This window comes from Thermobia domestica, chromosome 8 (assembly GCF_964235325.1).
Source record: "Thermobia domestica chromosome 8, izTheDome1.hap1.1, whole genome shotgun sequence".
Taxonomy (NCBI): Eukaryota; Metazoa; Arthropoda; class Insecta; order Zygentoma; family Lepismatidae; genus Thermobia; species Thermobia domestica.
The window spans coordinates 34103477-34125247 of record NC_137461.1 but is presented as its reverse complement, the minus strand read 5'-3'; positions in this window follow the sequence as shown (position 1 = coordinate 34125247).

The window sequence follows — 21771 nt, the reverse complement described above, 5'->3', positions numbered from 1 at the left end:
TTCCCGGGGATTCGTTGTGAAGCATCATTCTTGGAAACCAGTCTCAGAGGATCAACACCACGTTCTTAGTGGAAACCCGTCCACTGTGGCTCACCGCTAACACCGAGCTCAGAGTCCATGAGTTCGATTCCAGCAACGTCAAGGTATGTGGTATTATATCTCTGGTTTCTCTCAGATGAATGAATAACCAACAGTCTATCTAATGTGATCAAACAATTTATCTAACGTCTCGTAACATACATATTACACTTAATTCTACATTATTAATGACAATAAATGTCCAATTTAATAGTAAGTGTTTAGTTCATAATTTATAATACAACCTCTCGCATGATTGTTATAGAATTCCTGCCTATTACAGATAATAGACAGAAGCAACTAATATCGTGTCAAAGAGCATTCTACATCCCATATAGGCACGACATGATATAATGTTATTAATATATATATACAGTGGCGCATCCGATGGGCTATAGATGCTATAGCCCCCATTGATGCTCAGTTATACACTGGATAAAATGGGCTTCAATCCTGCTTTACACTGGATAAAACGGCAAAATGTGGTTTATCTCCTCCCTTGATCATATCCTGGATCCGCCCCTGTATATGTATATGTATATATATGTACAGGTGACTTGTAATTAGATGCAGTCCTTGCAAGGGGATATTCTACAAGTATATTCGATCATTTTCACCTATATGAACCTGAGGTCGAAAATCAATAGTTTGGGAGTAATTTGCACATGCGTGATTTCGTTGAACTTCGCCGGCTTACGAGAGATGCTTAAGAAACTTTTATTCTGATCCACTTTCACATATCCTAAAGCAATGAAATTTTACATGTGTAATCCTGCATATCTGTGAGGTCTTGTGGTAATGTACAGCTTGTAACACTGGACCGTTATTTTGTTATAGGTCCGAACGTGAAGTAAGGTGTAGTTGTCCAAACTCCATTACTGAACCTCAGAAAGCAGCTTGATAACATCGGAGAAGTACTTGTCCCTAGTAAATGACTGCATGGTTAGGAAGAGGTGGAACGGAAATGGTGTGCGGTTAAGAGAAAACTCGAATTATGACGGATTGTATACCCAGGGCGATGCGTCTGTCTGACAAACATTCGAGCAGTGAACGGTTGCGTTTCTTTTTCAGGGGGCGGACATCTTTTGTCCGTATGCCACGCTCTAGGATTTCACAGAATCCTCTAACGCACACAACAGTGAGGCTAGTATATCCTATAATTGTGGTAACCTTTGCCTGGAAAGTAAGTAGTAATATCCCATATTGTTCTCACGTAAATGTAATAATTACTTTGGTCGCTCAGGGTTGAACACGAACTTCCGTTCGTAATGCTCACCGTCACTGGTTTGACTAGGTTTCTCATGGTTTCCTTCACTCTGACCAGACGAAGAAAAGAATGGTACTTTCCAGAAGGCCACTGCTAGTTCCTTCCAAAATCCGGGAATCACCTGCAAGATCAATGTGGCAAAGGGGTTGGAGGTTCGAACTCCTCCTAAAGTAATTCCTTGCATAAATATACAAAGAAAGAAAGAAATAGGAATCAAATACATCGCTTTAATAATTCAAAACAAAATTAAGATCATTGCCCTACTAATTGCTACAATGACAATCTAATATTATAAACTTTCTACAACGATATAACTGTCAGATTTAGAAAGAGATAACAATGGTAAACAGTAATGAGCATTCCACAGAAGCACGCCTTAGCGTACACTATATCATTGAATAGTTGTTGTATTTCTGTTGTGTTCAACTCTGAGCGACCAAAATGATGATCACGTTTATTTTGGATCACCATTAGGTATTACTACTTCCTTTCCACGCAAAGGGTAACTCAATTATCAGGATATACTCTGCCTCACCACTGCGTGTGTTGGTGGTTCTGTGAAATCCTAGAGCGTGGCATGCTGGCAAAAGGTATCCGGCTACTGGAAAACTACACATCCGTTTAATGCTCTAATGTTGACCTGACAGATACAGGACCCTGGATATACAATCCATCATAATTCGAGCTTTCTCTTGACCGCACACCATCTCTATTCCACCTCTTCCCAAACATGCAGTCATTCCCTAGTCACAAGTATTTCTGCGATGTTACCAAGTTGTTTTCTGAGGTGCAAAAATGAAATGAAATCTTTGAGTTTAACGTCCAACGGTTATGTCGGCCAGGCTAAAGGAGACGGTGATAATGAGAAATGAATGAAATGGTGGAATGAAGAAAGTGGAAGGAAACGGGAGAACCCCGAGAAAACCAAGGCACACGGTGATTGTCCACCACAAAGTTGAGTTGGCGGGAGCAGGATTTGAACCCGGGACCATATACACCATAGGTGAACGCTCTACCACTGAGCCACCACGGCCCCTCTTTCTGAGGTGCAGTAATGGATTATGGACTACTACACTTTACTTCACTTTCGGACCTATAACACAGCAATAGTACAAAATTATGAGCTTTACATTAAAACATGAACTATGTAAGTATGCAGGATTACACATGTAAAATTTCATTGATCTAGGATATGAAGAAGTGGGTCAGGGTTAAACTTTCTCGCCTACTTCTTGTAAGATGGCAAATTTCAAAGAAATCACACATGTGAAAATTACTCAGAAACTATTGATTTGCGGCCCCCGGTTCATATAGGTGAAAATGTTCGAAAATACGTGCAGAATATCCCCTTGCAAAGAATGCATCGAATTACCAGTCATCCTGTATATACATGTATATTCTATTGTTGCATTAAAGCCTTAGAGGTAAGTAAATTGATCCGGCTGAGTAATAAATAAAATGGGAAAAGACGTTGTACCATTTATTAAATTAAAATATGTTTTTATTAGCGAATTTGACGGTAAACACGACATGATTAAGTTGTTATGAACTTTAATTTCAAATGCATTTTCCACCTAACAAAATTAACATGTTTACAAGTCAGACTTATACATATTATATGGAATTGTTACCTTCCTAACTAATGGAAAGAAACAAGTATTAAATGACGAAGACAAAATATTCGAACTTTTATACAAGTTTTTGAAAATAGTATGGAAATTAGGTTAATGGAAGTCTCTCCCAAATATTAATAAACAAGAATATTTTGGCTTTTACTGAAATTGCTATCGTTTCCGTTAGTGTGACAATTATCAAAAAGTGGGAAAAATAATGATGAAACAACTGATGAACTGAAATCTCATATTGTACCCGTTATTCCTTTAACAGTATATAATAATTTTATGGAAACAATCATTTCAACATAAACAGAAAATTGAAATGTTTAAGTAGGTATAACGTTTAAGAAGATGAAAATAGAACACTGTAACTTGTTTGTTCATCCTTTAGCAAATAGTTTAATTTATTATGTCATTTTGCTACATTTTTCCAACTGGTCAATAGTTTCACTCATTCTTAAAGGAGTTTCAGTAGTGACTTATTCTAAAATTTCGTTTAGGGGAAGAATGTTTGTGTTTGAATAGAAAGCCAGAATAATGAGTTGTATATGTATAGATTTTTATTGTTTCTCAGTTTTGTTTTTCAATATGCTAATGCGACATCCAGTGCGAAATGCAAACTCTATTAAATATCTGGTTTCTCGACACCGATAAGAACAGTTAATTGATATAAGATATGGTATGATTTGTTATATACAATATACTTTTTCCTAGAAATTGCCGTTTAAAGGAAATGACTTCCTCTTATAACTGAATATATAACTAATGTACATAAATGAATAGTTATGAAAGGTATCCAGTTGCGGGTCTTTCGGGTTAGGAACCACCACATCAAAATCACGACTTTTCTAACTTTAGCCTAATTTTTAGGGTTACTTTATAAATTGTAATGTAATATCCTTATACTGACTTTTGAACAACCGAAAAACTTCGAAGTCTCTCGTACGATATAAATTCGTGCATACGCTTCTACAGGAACCCAGTTAGTAGTAAGATAGGTAGTGTTGCAAGATAGTATCCTTAATTCTAATTACCATTCTTTTCGTTCCAGTATATTTATTTTCATTGTAGTTTCCCGAAAACTATATAAATCAATAGATTTTTTTGCCTAACTATTAACATAGTTATATATCTTTACATCCGGTCAAGTCGAAAAGCAACCATGCGGTACAAACAGAGCCGAAACTCCCTCCATTTAAGCCCCCTGACGTTCGAAGATAAAACTTTGTTGGTCAAATTGATGATATACGAACATAAACGAAACATGGAATAGGTTCGATACATCCAAGAAACCACACAAAATCGCATAAATCTCTTAAATGAAGCAATAATTTGACCCAGATCGATTTCACAAAATTTTGTACTGTTAGGGCCTTCCGAAATATTTACACAAGGCTTTAAATTGTATGAGATATTGTCACTTCATTTTAACTTGTAAAACATTAAATGAGCTCATCATACCATCTACAAAAGAACTGAAAATAGTTTAAAATACTGTTGGTGCTCCATCATCTGAGCACATACGTTTCCCTAAGAAGAAACATAAATGTGATAGTGGTCCTAATTCAGTGGAACGCCAAATACGTTTCCTCGAAGTAATAAAAATGTTTATTACGATTTTAAATTCTTGGAGGGTCGTATTTCATATTTTAATAGGGATCTAACTTCACATTTTTCTACGGGAACCCATTTGAAATCGCTTGTCTCCAAGAACAAGTTACAGCTTTGGATTCAGTATACAATTCATTGCTATTTTCATACACGGAACCCTCATATTAAGGTGTATTTAACTTCACCGTCATTCGATATAAATTCTCATTTCGTTTATTCTTACTATTCTAACAGTAGAAACATTCAATAATCTCATTATTATGTATCATCCATTTGTCCCGAAGGTATTCCAGCCTTTGGAAAAGATAAAACTCTACCAGGACAAAGTCTGTATTAATATTTTACTAATGATCGTAATCGTACAAAAAAAATTATCATACTATAATTTAAAATTTCTAGGCCTGCGTGTACAAGTTCTTTCACAATAATGAAAGCGAAATTCTAGCTAAAAGGAGAATCATTTCTTTCTCTTCGTAAAAGAAACCAGTAACGATAATACCTACAAGCAAATATGTTTTCCTAATTTTTCTCTTGAATTGTTCTGAATTCAATTTTGATGCCAAGCTGAAAAAACTGTATTCGCTTTCTCATAACAGCCTCTTTACATAAGTGATAGTTTTAAAGGTTTATATTTATATTACCACAAGTTGTAAAATAATAAATGAACTCTTTGGTATAGATGAACTTTAAATTTCATTCTCGATAAATCTTGTCGAGAAGACCAGTTGTAGTTGAAAGAAATTGATTCCAGTCTAGACACATATGACAACCGTAGCTAAGCTATATTACAACTGCCTTTTCATCAGTCTGCACATAATTGGTGAGTTGAGTTGAGCAGAATTTGAGTTTAACATCCTTTTCAGCAGCGACACTATAAGAGACGGGACCTACTGATTAACGTGGAATCCGAACCATATGAGCTATCACCGGGAATCGAACAAGGCTCTCCTACGCTAAAGGCACATGCACTTAGCCTCAAAAGAGCTCACGCGCGGATTACTTCATATGTCTTGATTTCAATTCCCGGTTGGGGGGCCGCGGTGGCTCAGTGGTAGAGCGTTCACCTCTTGTGCTTGGGGTCCCGGGTTATCCACTTAAAACGACGTAATCAGTTAGAGATGTAAGATTATGAGACCTATCTAGATTTCAAGGGGAATTAAAACTTCAAAACCATCGAATCTATTACTATGAGGTAGTGCGTGTGCAAGATGATATTTATAAATGAATCACAGGTATGTTCCGCTCAAAACACGTCACACTAAAAAACACTCCACTGCTTCAGAAAAGCTCAAACAATTTTAGAATCGTTGCAGTAAGGGCGCAGCATACTCAAAATACTCATGCCGCCTAATACGTAGTCTCGTTTCTTTAATCACTCCTAAGAAAAGTTTAATCAATTTTATATATATCAACTAGGATAGTAAAACAACTTGAAAGCTCAAGAAAAGTGTGCTGATCCCCTCTACTGACTTCTGAGAATTGAATACCATACAATTGGGCATTAAAAACATTGAATATTGTACAAAAACTCTCCACTGTAATCTTTGCTGTAATTTCAATTAATGGTATTTCGATTTTGTGCTTTAATTTGTCACAGGCAAGTATGCTTATTTAACTTTCTATAATCGTTTAAAGATTTTAATATTCCATAGTGACATGCCTCCTTAATTCTCTCTTCCAGCCTACCTACTTTTTTAAACATAAGGCTACTTTTGGTCCATACTTTTACTACTCTCATTGTTCTTCTGACACAAAGAGGACAAATGTTAGACTGTCGTATTATAGTGGAACCTCGACTTCAAGGTGAGTTAAGCAAGTGTGTCATGGCCATACTAAATACTTATATGAAGAACAGTAGAAATTTACTGACATTTGTTGAAGACAATTGGATTACACATGACCTGGAAGAAGAGATAATGAACAAATACGAGAGCCCACTACTAAAATTTCAATACAAATCATTGCACAAGAACCTTTTAAAAATGTTTGGTAAGACATGGCTGAATGTTCACCGTAAGATATCTTATATGTTTCTCATAAGTTCTCCTGTTACAATTTATAATATATTTACATATTTGAGAAATTATCATGTTTGGAATTCCAATAGGAAAAGTTTGATTGTGTTGGTCAATTACCATTATAGTCAAGCAGATCTTAGAAGAATATTTCATATTCTATATTTATATGACATATATAATGTAGTTGTTGTAGCTGAAGAAAGTAAGTTGGCAAATGAGGAACTTACAGAGAACCGAAAAATAAATGACGTGGTTGCTATTTTCAGTTATCATACCTTCACGAGAGAATTTTGTAATTTACCGACTAATCCAATTCTTATAGATCAATGGACGGAAAGCAAATTTCTCCATGAAGCAAACTTATTTCCTAATAAAGTCAAAAACTTTAATGGGTGCTCTCTATCATTTTATCTTTGCGAACTATTTCCGTCCATGTACATGGAAAAGAATTACGAAGGTGGATATACTATCAGTGGTGTAGTAGGAAATCTAATCAAGGTTCTCTCTTCTAAATTAAACTTTCAATATGAGACAAATGCCTATCATAACCTCTCGTCAGAACACTTTAAGCCGCGAACAGGATTTGAACGTTGCCGTTGGAGACCGTGGTATGCAAATAAATACCAATACGTAATTCCGGGATTCGAGAAATTATCTTGTCACCACTTTGATGCCTATTTCTGTGAGCAAACTATAGGGTTTGTAGCTAATGATTTGTTTGAATTATTACTCAGTAGAAGTTTCTCTTATCGCTTTTTTATAGCTCCTCGTCCCGATTTGTATCCAATGTGGATGAATCTAATTTTTCCTTTCCAATCAGTTGTATGGATACTTTTAATTATATCATATCTTCTGTTTTCTCTGATTTTAATATTGTTTGAATCGACAAATAAACGCTCCGTAAGTTGTTTTATGCTGAAATCACCCTTTTGGTTCAATATGCAAATTTTGTTGGGAATTTCAAGTTCACCTGTACCAAATAACAAGTTTTTAAAAAGCATATTTCTGGTCTGGGTATGGGTTTCTCTTGTTCTAAATACAAGTTACCAAGCATCGTTATTCGGGTTTCTAACTAGACCTCCAAGGTATCCATACATTCAAACGTTGGACGAGCTTCTGAACTCTGGAATGCCGTTTGGAGGATCTTTTGCAGCAAAAGAAGTAATTTTCAGTAACTTCAATGAATCAGTAAATAAGGAAATATCTCGAAGATGGATATATGCAGATGGTTTAGAGGAAGGAACATTTTCGGGAAAGAAATTTATTTTGTACACACGGCAAAATATATTAGAAAAGCACTTGGAAAACTATGGAAATATATTTAGCAGAGATTATAATAATTTATATTATCCCATTCCGGATGGCTCAGTTAGATATCCTTGTGTGTACGCTCTAAGACATGACTCACCTTTTACAGATGAGTTTAATCGAATTATTTCACTTTGTGAAGAATCGGGTTTACAGTTAAAATGGAGGAGAGATGCATTTCATAAGAAAAATTTGGAACATACCAATGTCAGTAAGTTAGAGAGTTCCGAAAGAGCTATTAGTCTCGAAACATTACTAGGGGCTTATGCAGTTCTCTTGTTTGGGTACTCTGTAAGCCTGTTGATGTTTATTAGTGAATACTTAAATCACAGTTGCAAAAAGGTCTAAATTAGATGGAATTTTACGTTGCGCAAGTGTAAAACAAAAAATGCTTTGTAAATAAACTATTGCCATTCGATGAATTGTCAAGTTTTGTTAAGACAGATAAATTAGTTATTTGCTTGAACAGAATTAAAACTTTGTTACGAAAGCTGTAAAACAAAGAAATTAACAAGATACAAGAATTTCAGATTTCATGTTAATAATGAATAGAAACGAATGTCCTGCTTCTTGTGAAAATTTTGAATTTGGAAGTTTTGTAGTTGCACAACTCAGTTGCTTTCCACAATTCGGTCATGAAATCCCAAAATTTTGTTTTGATATTAAAATGTATACTATAATAGACCAAGTTTTAGCTCAATGCATTATTAACAAAATGAAATTTTATAATCTTCATTTAAAGCAGGAAAATTAGTTTCTCTACAGCTTACGTTATTTCAAAGTAAGAAAAAACAACTTTTGTAATGCTAAAAGTAAAACGAAATGTTCCAATCAACAATTTAACATGCCAGCTTTCTTTAGAAGTGCGCCCAAGTAGTAGTTTTGTTGTTTGTTACAAGAACATGTTTCTTCTTCATGAATTGTTGTTACTTTTGTAGAAATGTGAATTTGAGTATATAGTACGAAAATGAACTGAGATACTACTTACAAGAAGTTTTGTGAGAGAACATTGATTAACCTTGTTTTTCTTCATATATTTGGTGAATGTTATTGCTTTGCGTTTTCTAGTGGAAACTATTTTTGCTAGATAACAAAAAGATTTCAAAAATATCACAAAAAATTCAATGGTCCGTTTTTCTCAAATAGATAGTAAAAGACCATTTACTTCACCTTGAAATTAGTTTTGCTATAATATTTCTTGCGAACCTTTAAGTATCACCCTTTACATGCTTAAACAACCTTAATGTTTCCGAACTTACAGTAGAATGGATAATCATTTATACCTTTTTAAAACAGATATGTCCATCAGAGTTAGACAATTTGTTAACTATTTCTGTGTATCTCCATCTAGTAACAAATTAATTAAATATTATATCAATGTTTTAAATGATTCGTCGGTCTTAAGGCAAAAGTTATTTAGTATCATTTTACAGATTTTTGGAAAATATTTCTCTTGAGACGATTTCTAAACATATTTCATTTAAGAAATATTACCACTCCGTTACTACCTTTAAATATTTGAAAATGTAGTTTATGACTTTTTCAGTCTGAAGTTCATTTCTTAAAATGATGCAACGGAAAACATAACTTAACATCACTATAATTTTCAGTTCATGGCTTTTCCCTTAAGACTAACGATATATTTATATACATATAACTAATGATTAAATAATAAATGATCTATACTATTTTGATGAGTATGAAACAATTTAAGGAAAATTATAAATTTCGGACTAAGTGGTCTGATGTGTTTGTTGTTTCTATTACTGAAAATTTTATGTATGTATTATATGATACAATTTAAAATTTTCCATCAACTAATGTTTCCTTAAAGAGGATAGTTTCTCAGTCAGTATCAATTATATTTAGTACAAAGTATTATGTGTTTTGATTAATAAAAATAATCAATGTTCAATATTGATGTAAGATGATAAATGATCCTGAGAGAAGTGTTATAAACAAGTAGAATAATAATATTCAATATAAGTCTTTGTACACTATAAATGAAAATTTTTCTATTTAGAGAGTATCTCGCAATTGTGTTTCAATATTTCACTGATTCTTCAATGTTAATAATAATTCTACAATTTATGATCTCGATCTTTCTTTGTAAAGAAGTAAATACAAATACTGTCTGAACGTCTAATCGAAGACAATAACAAAATAATATGAACCTCATAAGGATATTTGTAAAATTACGTAAAATACACAATTTCAAAATAAATGTTTTATTAGAGTATTCGCACAATACATAAAAACAGTCGTACTAATTTGCAGACACTGAATATTATCATTATTTAATTCTCAATCTTCATAATGTCTTTTAAAATTTGAAGTTGTAATAATTTCACTTTAACATAGTTTTTCAAAACTCAAATATTATGGTATTTTAATTGAAATAACCTTAGTCTAGCAATGTTTTACTTTGGTCTTGCGTATGTAGTACCTTCTGTATAACATACCAACAATTTTTCTTAAACTGTAATATTATATATAATTTTTAAATAATTATTCTGACAATTGTTTAATTAATAGGTCCAGAACGTTGTGTCTGCAAAGCAATGGCGCATTCAATGTTTGAAATCACTCTGTAACAAAATAATGGTACAGCACTTAAACAATTTCTGTTACACTTGAAGCAGTAAAAGAGTAGGATTGATCTAAAGTAAAATTAGAGAGTTAGCTTATATTATAAAATTGTTAAACTGAACATATATTAATTTTGTGAATAAAATATTTTTTTTTAGTTTTAAATTTAAAAGCATTTTAAATATAAGATTTTATTAAGATTGCTTCTCCTTTTTAAAATTTTCTTCCCATCTTAAAAATACGAATAGTTTAATGAAAAATGCAAAACAATATATACATGTACTATTTTCTCGAAAGCAGTTCCAATGAATTTAGTTATTTTTATCCTGTCACTCTAAATAACATGTGTATCCTAAGCGGGAGATAAGGCTCAAACTTTTTCGATGTTTTTAACATCCGATACATGTCTATGGTGTGCCGTCTGGAATTGTATCTAAACTGTTTTTCGTGACTGTATCTCGTGATACAAGAGGACACATTGAGTTTTCTCTACCTTTGAGTACATGTTTATGGAAATGAAGTCCGATTCCGCTTTGTTATAACGAACAAAATAGCAGTAACTATGTAGACAAAAACTTAAAAAGGTTACATGCAATTCAAGGTAAGAGGTATTTATCTATGTGTCAACTTTTATGGTTTATGAATGTTTGCAATCAGGGAAAGTGTTCTCGGACATCCGGTACGTATAAGCCAGGGCTTTCTGAGAAACGCTCAAGTTGTGTGTTTAGGCTGGCCACAACTACTGTTCACTGATCGCAGTTCACTCTGTTATCCGTAACTTCTAGAACAAAAGGGTGAAAGAGATCCTTAAGTTACCTGCTTCATTAATAATATAGCGTTAATCTATTCCCATACACCTTTATTGTATTATTTTTCTTTTACTATATTATGCAATTCACTCTGCCGATCTGTGGGGTGCTCTAATTTTTCTAAGCTTTGTTTAAAGTATAAGTATATGCAGTTAGTCTATCACTGCCATAATCACACTGATACAAAATATGGTGTCAGACTGGCGTTATAGCGAATTAGGAAACCATTCGAAAAATCTGGGTACGCCAACACAAGGTATTTTTGACTTTAGAGCCTGCTCCCTCTATATCTCTTCAATTAACCACTGCATAATTCTTAAGTAATATGTTCAGCAGATTGGTAATTTATTAAAACCCTTCCAAAATTATTCTACACTTCGGCATATTTGTTTCGTAACAACAAGGACTGAAAAAGAAACCAAAGGCAGGTGATCGGCGTAAAGTAAAGGTTTGAAAGCCAAAGGGTCAGTGTACATTTGTGTAGAATGATTCTTTTATAGGTCATATGGTGGTCATGTTTAGATACTCTTCATTATTTCTACCTTATTATTATACGAAATGTTTATGCATAGAATAGAAAATAATAGCATGAATCATCTGAATTCATAGCCCTATAGATAAAAGATTACTTTTTTACTGACAATTCCCAAATTAATGGTCAGGCTAATGTGCACCTTCCAAATTTGATAGACGTGAACCAAGGTACCATTGTTTCATTAAAAGTAAGTGTTCCTGTGTGATCATATAAACTGTAATAAGAAGATATTACAAATCTGTTCCCAAATTGCTCGTCGATCTCAATGATCACATGAGCATTAGGCGCCGAGTGATTCGGATGTTTCGTCTCGAAAACCTTACGGACGATTAGACGGTAATCCAGAATATAACGCACACAAACATCACTCACACACACAACGAAAACATATTGGGTTAAATGACACTATACTTATTTACTAGAATACTATTAAAAAGAAAAATAACGAAGAGAAACGATCACAACACAACACTGATTACGTATAATTATTTGCTTTACTAAAATCACACTTTACTTTTCACTATACTGTAGCCCTTATCACTTTAAAATACAGAAGATTACAATTAAGATTTCACTATAAATAATTTTCTCATACCATTGACGCACTTGGAGGATTAGTATTTACTTAAGTGTCACCGGGATAATCCCACTTAGTAATCACTTAGTAGTTGCTGCTGTAAACAGTCCTGAAGAGTCAACATGATTCTTTAGCAAAATTAAATAGTTTTCAAAGTAGAACACTAATGTTGGAGGGCGCGTTTATAACCTTTTGGGGCACTAGGTATATGAACCTGGGACTTATTGATTGGGGCTAGCTGTCAGAAAACGTCCTTCACCGGCTTTTTCTTATGCCCCTAACACAATATTATAGTTGAAGCTCCGTGGTTGCTACCTCGAAACGTGGAATAACACTCCTCGAACCAAAAAGTTCGAGATACGAACTGCAATGGTCTATTAATTAATGTTAGTAGTTCATTCTTAAAAACACTCAGGTTAAATCACCTGTAGATACATGTAAATAGAATACGGAAAAGAATTTATGTTGATTTTAGTTCACCGGCAACGACGCACGAGACATTGCGATAACTCCGGCGAGTGAAAGAACAGTTAACGAACTGAAAAAGCGATGTGGCCGGCGACGATCTGATGATTGAACACCTGGTCTACTCTGATCTGCTCTAATCTACTACAATATTTCCATAAACGATTAAGGAAAACAGTTAATTCAGTTGCAAATAACTGTAGAATATAGACTGTGCATATTAGTAAGTCAGAGAGAAACACTGAAAAGCTTCGTCACATATTGAAATGTTCTCACCACAAAGCAATGTTTTAAATATATATATGAAAAAACAGTAAAATACTTCTTTGTCCAGTTGCGTGGGAAGAAAGCAATTCCCACCTAAGAAAGCACTTATTTGCGTCGCAGAATAAAGTATGAATCGAAAAAATAATCACTGTCTTTACGAAATATACAGAGCGACCACAAAAATACTTCTATAACCTGGTGGCGGTTATAGAACAACTACAAAGCAATACGCATACGTTATGTTTACACCATTAGAAAATCTTTACGCAGAAAGAAGCAAGTTGGACCACAAAATCTTTATATAACAGGGTGTAATAGGAGGTATTGCGAATACTGCAGTTGGTGATTGTACGTGACTAGTACATGAAACAAGTACATCTGCTCTACATACATATAAACACGTATTGCGAAACGCATAGTTTTCGAATAAATTCTGGAAAACGAATAATAACGAAAAGCACCAGGTACGTATTCACCGATTTATTACTAGTAGTACCATTAATGAAAGTATCCCCATGCTAAAAAAAATCGCGTATACTGTAATTCACGAAATTTCACATTTATTCCATTTTAATTGCATTTATGGACAAAAGTTTGTTATTACTAAGTGGATATAATAGAAAGCAATCCATCTAAGAAGGCATTTCGAAACAATATAAAGAGTTTATTAGCATATTAGTATATTAGCAAGAAACAAAATTATGCTCGTGTTTGCGTATACTGGCAATCATGCTTTCGAGGGACTTCTGCAGTAGCATAACACGATTGCGCAGGGAACTTCAAATTGGCAATCGGAGAGTTGAATGAAGGAACTGGGAAGTGAAGTAAATATTGCATTTATTGTTTTAAGCCTAGTGTCTAGATTGTCTGCCAAATATTAATTAGCTTCTGTGACCAAGATGTCATACGAAAATATAGAAACAAAAAGGAAAACTTGTCTCAGTTTTGGAAGTGATAAGCACTATGGCTCTGAGCCTTTATTTGTTAAGAAAAAGAAAGCAAAGAAAATGTAGTCTCTGTGGTTTGGTAGAAGCGTGGCGGGCTAGTAGTTCTTATACTATTTTGACACGAGATAGAATCCCACCCCATGCCAACTTTTTTATTATTTTTTTACAAAATATTATAGGAAGTGTATAAGAGTCACCAAGTTCTACTCACTTCGTGTATGTGTGTGTCTGAGGCAGGAAAAAAAAACACGCGTCATGCAGCCTTACAGTTCCAGCGAATGAAGTAGAATACATTGTTCTCATAAATAGAAGATAGAAAAAAGCTAATTTTAAATTATTGTTCTAGAGTTAGTATGTGTGTGTGTTTCTTTTTAAAGTGTTGACTTTTTCTTTTCTTCATATCCACAAGTGCAAGAAATCCAATCATAACTTTGTGCAAGGAATAAAAAATGCTTCCTTTCAACAAAATTAAATTATATAGATCTATGTGTGACGAGTACGAATGCCTCCAAATGATAATATGGATATGATGGATAATTATACCATTCTTTTAAATTATGTTGCAATAAAACTACAATTAAAGGATAAATTAAATCACAAAGCTACGAAATGAGATGTATTGACCGTTTTTGGATTTTTGGAAGGAGACAATTTAGCCACTAAATTTAGGAACGCATATGCTTTACATGTTTAACCTAGAGAAGAGTTGTAACATTTAGTTCTGGGAATTTAAAAAAAAATTAGCAGTAGGTCAGTATATACCTTCCGAAATGACAAAGGGATTGTATACTATTCCAGAGAATAAACCAATGTACTCAAGCACGTATGCAGAAATTTATTCCGGAGTGGAAGATACAAAGCTCTTCGGAGAAGTTTAAATTCAACATGAGGATAAATTAATTTCATATTTCTTTGCTTATCCCAAAAATTAGAATAAATTTATAGAAAACTCTGGATTTTGGGGAGCTGCGCATCCCCAAGATCCAATACCTCCTTACATCTTTCAATGTGCTAATCTGTTTGATCGTATGTTGCAATAAACTCAGATCTAAGTAGATAAATCCTCTACATGGCAAACCATATTACGTATATTTTGGAATTTCTTTTTATCCATAGAAGGGAATAACAGAATAATTCAAATTCACAGCTTCATAGAGAAAAATCACCATTCTTTCTTATTATTGACAGATTCCAACTTTAGTGTTGAGATAAATGTACACTTTTCGAAATATGATTGGGCTTCTCACAGTTACAGTTGTTTCATAAAAGGTAACTGGTTCCTGTGTCCAGAAAAATGATCATGTGGACGACCACGCAGCAATACCTACTGTTTATATATATATATATAATATATATATATATATATATGCGTTAGTCCTAGAGAACAATTATGAATTTTCAATTTCGGTAAATTTCCAAATACGAGGGTGGTCCAAATGCACCCCTAAGAAAATTTAAAAGGTTTTATAAATTTATCCAAGTGCTATGAAAGACAATGACTTCCAAACATCTACCAAGCTTTATTCCTTTTTGTCAATTCGCAAAACATTGAATTGTCAACTGGTAGCAGCAGTGAACCGATAAGAAGAGCGTGAGTTGCGGAAATTCACAGCTTCTAATACTGTCTCCCTCCCGCTCCGCCAACACCAACCCAGAATCACAAACCAGAATATACAGACCGTAAACTCTGTGGAAAACTGGAAACAAAGCGAACCGTAGTGCTCTAACATGGGACGGCGCTATGATATAAACTAATAATTTTTCAGTCTGACTTTGCAATCTAATAGCAAAAGTGGTAAAAATGTTACGGTATTTCTTTAACAATTGCTTAAAAATTAATATGAGTCCCTAAAATACGCCATATACACTCTCATGAAGGAGTATAACTACATCCTAGAAAGTAAATTACGAAAAAAATAACGACGTATTAAGACACATTGTTTATATTTAATTCAGGCATTTTTCCAAAGAAGGATGCAAGTCGAGATTTTCAAATTTACAGAAATTTTTGTGAAGCATAGGAAATAATTATTAACTTTTAACTTTGACAATTTCAGTCGGTCAACACACTTTTCCGAAATTAAGGAAATGTATTCAAAATTTTTATTTCTTATAAATAATGTCCCGTTCTGTATGTAATTACATATTTTTTCCTTCATATGAGGGTCGTCAAATCCTTAAATGTTTGTGATTCACACCTGTAGAGCTCTCAACTCAAGTTTCATATTACGTATTTTTACATATTTTGACCAATATTACATATTTCTATTTTTCTACATATTTTTGTGCATAAAATTGTCTTAAAATTTGGCGCTTACTGAAATATTAATTTAAAATAAAAATAATAAACTCTGTGCAACTGTGCAAGGCTTGCATCTAGATTCAATTTTGTCATGTTTATCATTTCGTTTCTTAATGGAAAGAGAAATATCTCTCTCTCCCTCTTTATTTGTCAAACCATGTTTCCCAGAAGTTTCGCTGATAACAAAACAAATATAAGAAGAAACAAGTAAAAATCCTCCTTTCGGAGTACATTAGCAGCCCCCTTTATTCTCAACTCTAGAGGAAGACAGATCACGTGCCTGACAGGGGACTCGCCAGGAAATTCCTAAAATGAAGTCTATTTGATTGTTATCGGATGTCTGATGGGAAAAAAACATGAAAGCAAATTCTGCAATTCAAGTTAAAACTGTATGCTAGTGTGCTTCCAGGAATTTACTGCAAGAGTTCGTTCCAAGAAGCTGGCGACAATGCAATATCATAGCAGGTAACCCAAGCTTTCAAAGAACTTCGCTTGTTCAACTGAATGACAGGAGGACAGCACCCTAGTATTGCACTTGCAAAAGACACGTGTTCTGTATTGACCGTCGAAGTTAGAAATGGGTCCGGTTGCCTCAACTTTATCCCAAAAATTGCGGGTCGTGAGTAACTATCGATGGTATCGATTTACTACTTACAGTAAAGTGGTGTTGTGCCAAGTGTGTGATAAAAGAAACTGGATTGTCACTGAAATCTCAGTTAGAACAACATGTACGAAGTGTACTCCATGCTAGAAATAAAAATTTGCGAACTGCAAAAAAAAGTACTCTTGATACAAATGCATCAAGATACTTCAGTGAGTGAGTCTTTCAAAGACTTGGGCCAAGCAATGATAGCAGCAAACATTCCTTGGAACAAAGTTCAAGTGCCAAAATACCGTGCTTTTCTGCAGAAGTACTATGGGCGTCGAATTCCTGATGAATCCACTCTTCGAAAGTGTTATCTCGAACTTGTTACAGGAAAGCTATAGATACCATTAGGGCAGAAATAGGTAGTTCATATATTTGGACTTTTGTGGACGAAACAACAGACGTTTTGGGACGTTATGTAGCAAATTTAGTGATTGGAAAGTTAAGTGAAGATGCTCCATCTAAATCCTATCTTATTGCGTGTAAATTGCTGGAACGCACGAATCATTCCACGATAGCTCGCTTTGTAAACGATGGTCTTAAAGTGTTGTGGCTGGGAGGAGTTCAGGAAGAAAAAGTCCTTGTTCACTATACAGACAGTGCAGCGTACATGTTAAAAGCGGATAGAACACTTACAGTTTTTTATCCTCACTTAATTCATTTCACCTGCATGGCCCATGGTCTTCAGCGAGTTGCTGAAGAGGTGAGAGACAACCTTTGCTAAGTAAATCAACTAGTTTCTTCCACGAAAAAAATGTTTGTTAAGGCGCCACAACGTGTTCAAGTTTACAGAGATCAACTGTCAGACCTGCCATTTCTTCCGGAGCCTGTACTAATGCGATGGGGCACTTGGATACAGGCAGTATATTTCTACAATGAACATTTTCAAAAAATTAAGCCTGTTGTTCATTCATTTCCATCGATGTCTGCTGTGTCAGTTGGCATTGCTCAGAAACTGTTTAATGACTCAAAAGTAGAGTGTGATATGGCATAAGTAGACATCAGTTTTGGTATCCTACCTACAAGCATTTGTTGGGTGGCCTCTTCCGGAATCCATGGAAATCATAGAGAATGCAATGAGACTGCTTCAAGGTGTGTGTGGAGATGTAGGAGAAAAAGTTCGAAAGAAACTAAATGCAGTGCTGGAAAGAAACCCGGGTTACGACAGCCTATTGGCAATGTGTGAGATTCTCAGTGGTGAAACAAGAACCTCCTGATGATATTTCCCCCAACTACATCCCCCTGTTGAAATACGCTCCTCTTACCTCATGTGATGTGGAGAGATTGATTGACTGATTTTGAGTTTTACGTCCCGTTTAGCAGTGAGGCTATATAAGACGTGGACCTACTGATTAACGTGGAATCCGAACCACATGAGCTCCTGTCGGGAATCGAATCCGGGTCTTCCACGCCAAAGGCGCGTACGCTAACCGCTTAGCCACGGAGGAGCTCCGTGATGTGGAGAGATCATTCTATGCATACAGGAATATTTTATCCGATAGCCGACAAAATTTTACTTTTGATCATTTGGAAATGTACCTTGTAACCCATTGCGCAACAACACACAGTTGAACTGCAGCCATATATTTTGTACGATTATATATTTTATGCGATTTTTGTTACATAAAAATCCGACTCTACTTTATTTCAAATTAAAAATGTTCATTAGTAGAAATATTCTTCAATCTTATTTCAGCTGGTATTGTTTAAAATATATAGGACTGCTTTTCCCTGCATGAAATAAATATATATAAAACAATACATTTCGTCTAAAGTTGCTTTTAGTATTTAAATTTGTATATTGCGTATAATTCATTTCAAGATTGGGCCGTGGTGACGGAGGGGCATTTAGTGTAAAAGGTTATAGATTTGAAACAGGACCACACCACACCACATGAAATTTCTGACGTACAAATGCCGTACGCATTGCTTTTCTCGGGGCTTTCCTGTTTCTCTCTAGCCGATTCACATCTTACTTCATTTTTATTAATCTGCGATCAGTCACGTCAGTGGCGTATGGCTGTCTCAGCTGTTCAAACATTTCACTTCATTTGGGGACTTAGAATAAGCAGGATAAAGTGTAGTAGATTTTCCTTTTTATTTTCATAATTCCTTTAGATATTGCATGCTCATACGCGTGTTAATATTACGTTTTCATAAATATGTAACATATGTATGTACTATTACATATTCTTATATAGACATAATATTACATATTTCTTATATTTTATGCGATTTTTGTTACATATTGATGTACATATTTAGGGGATTGATATTACATAAAAATCCGACTCTACTTATGAAAAAGAGAATAACTCTACTTATGAAAAAGAGAATAAATTAGTTCAAAAGTTTCAAAGTTGTAAAGTGTGTATGTTTTTTAACCATACAGAAGAAAGAAAGGTAGCACTTTAACTTAAACGTACCATTGTTCAATATTATCACAATTAAATTTTGGTTTTGCCAAATTCCCAAATTTAATGAGTGATCATATGTACCAGTGAAACAACACAGCATGGTAAATCGCGTGTGTCAGAAAAAATATGGAAGTAATCAGAATGTGATTCTCACGTAGCCCGAGGAAGTCAATTCGCTCAGCGAGCAGGCAATTGCCAAATACAAAGTTAACGGTGTACGATGTGCTACACAAGCGATTACGTTTCCGCTCTTATAAGGTGGAATTGTTGCAAAAAAATTAAGCCCAAAGATAAGACACAGAGGCAGCATTTGCTACTGAAATTCTTGATAGGATTGATTATGACCATAATTCCATATTGAAAGTTTTTTCTCTGATGAGGCAACTTTTCACTTGTCTGGCTGTGTTAACAGACACAATGTTAGGATATGAAGATCTGAGAATCCGCATGCGCACATAGAACATTCTAGAGACAGTCCCAAATTGAATGTTTGGTGTGGTTTAACACATAATGCACTTATAGGCCCCTTCTTTTTCATACAGCAAACCATAAGAGTAAATATGTTCTTAGACATGCTTCAACACTTTGCTGTTTCCCAGTTACAACATTTGCAACCTCAAGTGATATTCCAATTGGATAGTGTCCCGCCACATTGCAGCCTATAAGTGAGGGAGTACTTTGATACTGAATTTCCAGGCTGTTGGATAGGCCGTGATGGGCCAATTAGGTGGCTTCTACGCTCTCCTGATCTTACACCAGACATCTCCTGTAGGGGTATGTATAAAACCTTGTGTTTTCTAGTGAAAAGGTGTGTAACCTTGATGACCTGAAGAACAGTATTAGGAATGCGATTGCTTCAGTAACACCTCAGATGTTACAGAATACATGGAGAAAGACTGCCTTCAGGCGAGATATTGTAAGAGTAAAAAATGAAGCTCAAGTGGAGTTATACTGAGTTAGAATGACTTTTAAGTAAGACCAAATAAACTTTTTGAGATCTTCTTTAAAATTCTTGTTTTTTCTTATGTACCTCTGACCATATTAAAACTATATATTTTAAAAACCGTCAGCCCCATTAATTTCAATGGAACAAGTAATTTTGGTTAGCAAACAGGATTACAAATTGAATTAAATTAGTGGCCAGAGAGTTCTTTAAGATAGCATTTCGTGTTGAAATTGAAATATTAGTTTATATGTCATTGTTGTTGCACTAAAATCGTATGCTTAAGTAGATTGATGCATCTGGTTAATGTGTGTGTGTTTGTGTGTGTGTGTGTGTGTGTGTGTGTGTTATTCAACTTGACTGTAAACAACATACGACTTAGTTGTTTTGACATTTAATGACAAACACATTTGACACTCAACGAAATGAACATGTTTACTGGTTAGAAATATATCTAATACCTTTCTAACTAATAGAAAGAAACAAGTATTAAAGACGAAAAGAAAAAACTCGTCCTTTTTACAAGAGTTTTGGAAATTCTATAAAAATTAAGTTAATGAAGGTCTCTTCAAAGTATTAATAAAGAAGATTGTTTTGGCTTATACTGAAATTGGTGTTCTTTCTAACTAAGGTACCAACTATCACAAATGAGAAAAATAATGATGAAACTGTTGCTGAGCTAAAAATGCATCATCTTAAATCATATGCTTTATTACGTTAACTGCTTGAAACAATTTTGTAGATGGTATACAGTAGATAACAGTTTCAACATAATGAAAATGAACAGAAAATAACAGTGCTTATGAAAATAGAGTGAATTTTTCTTTGGTCGTCCATTAGGGAGGACAAAAATTTATTATGTTATTTTGCTCGTTTTTGTTTTAACTGGCTACTTGCTTTACTCATTCATTCGAAAGTTGCAGTAGAGACTTATTCTGAAACTTGTGTTTTAAAAAATATATTTGCGTCGGAAATCAAAGTCAGAATATTGAGTTATATGTACATTTTCATTGTTTCTCAATTCCGTTTTGCAATTTGGCAGACGAAACACAAACTATGTCAAATACCTAGATTCTGGACACCTAAAAGAAGTGTATTGTGGGGAAGTATCAAATATATTAAATACTTTTCGTTTAGAAATGACTGTTTAACAGAAATGGCAGCTTTTTACAACTGAATATATTAACTATCAAATATAAAACAGTAAGTATAAAAAGAATTCAAGTAGGTATGCACTGTGTACATTTCTCGGATCCTGATCCCTCCCCCGCAAAAAGAAACAAGCATTCTAATTTTAAGGGTGATTTTAGAAATTTTAATATAATTAATCCCTATACTGAATGTGAAATATCACGAGAAGTTTCGGATATTCTACC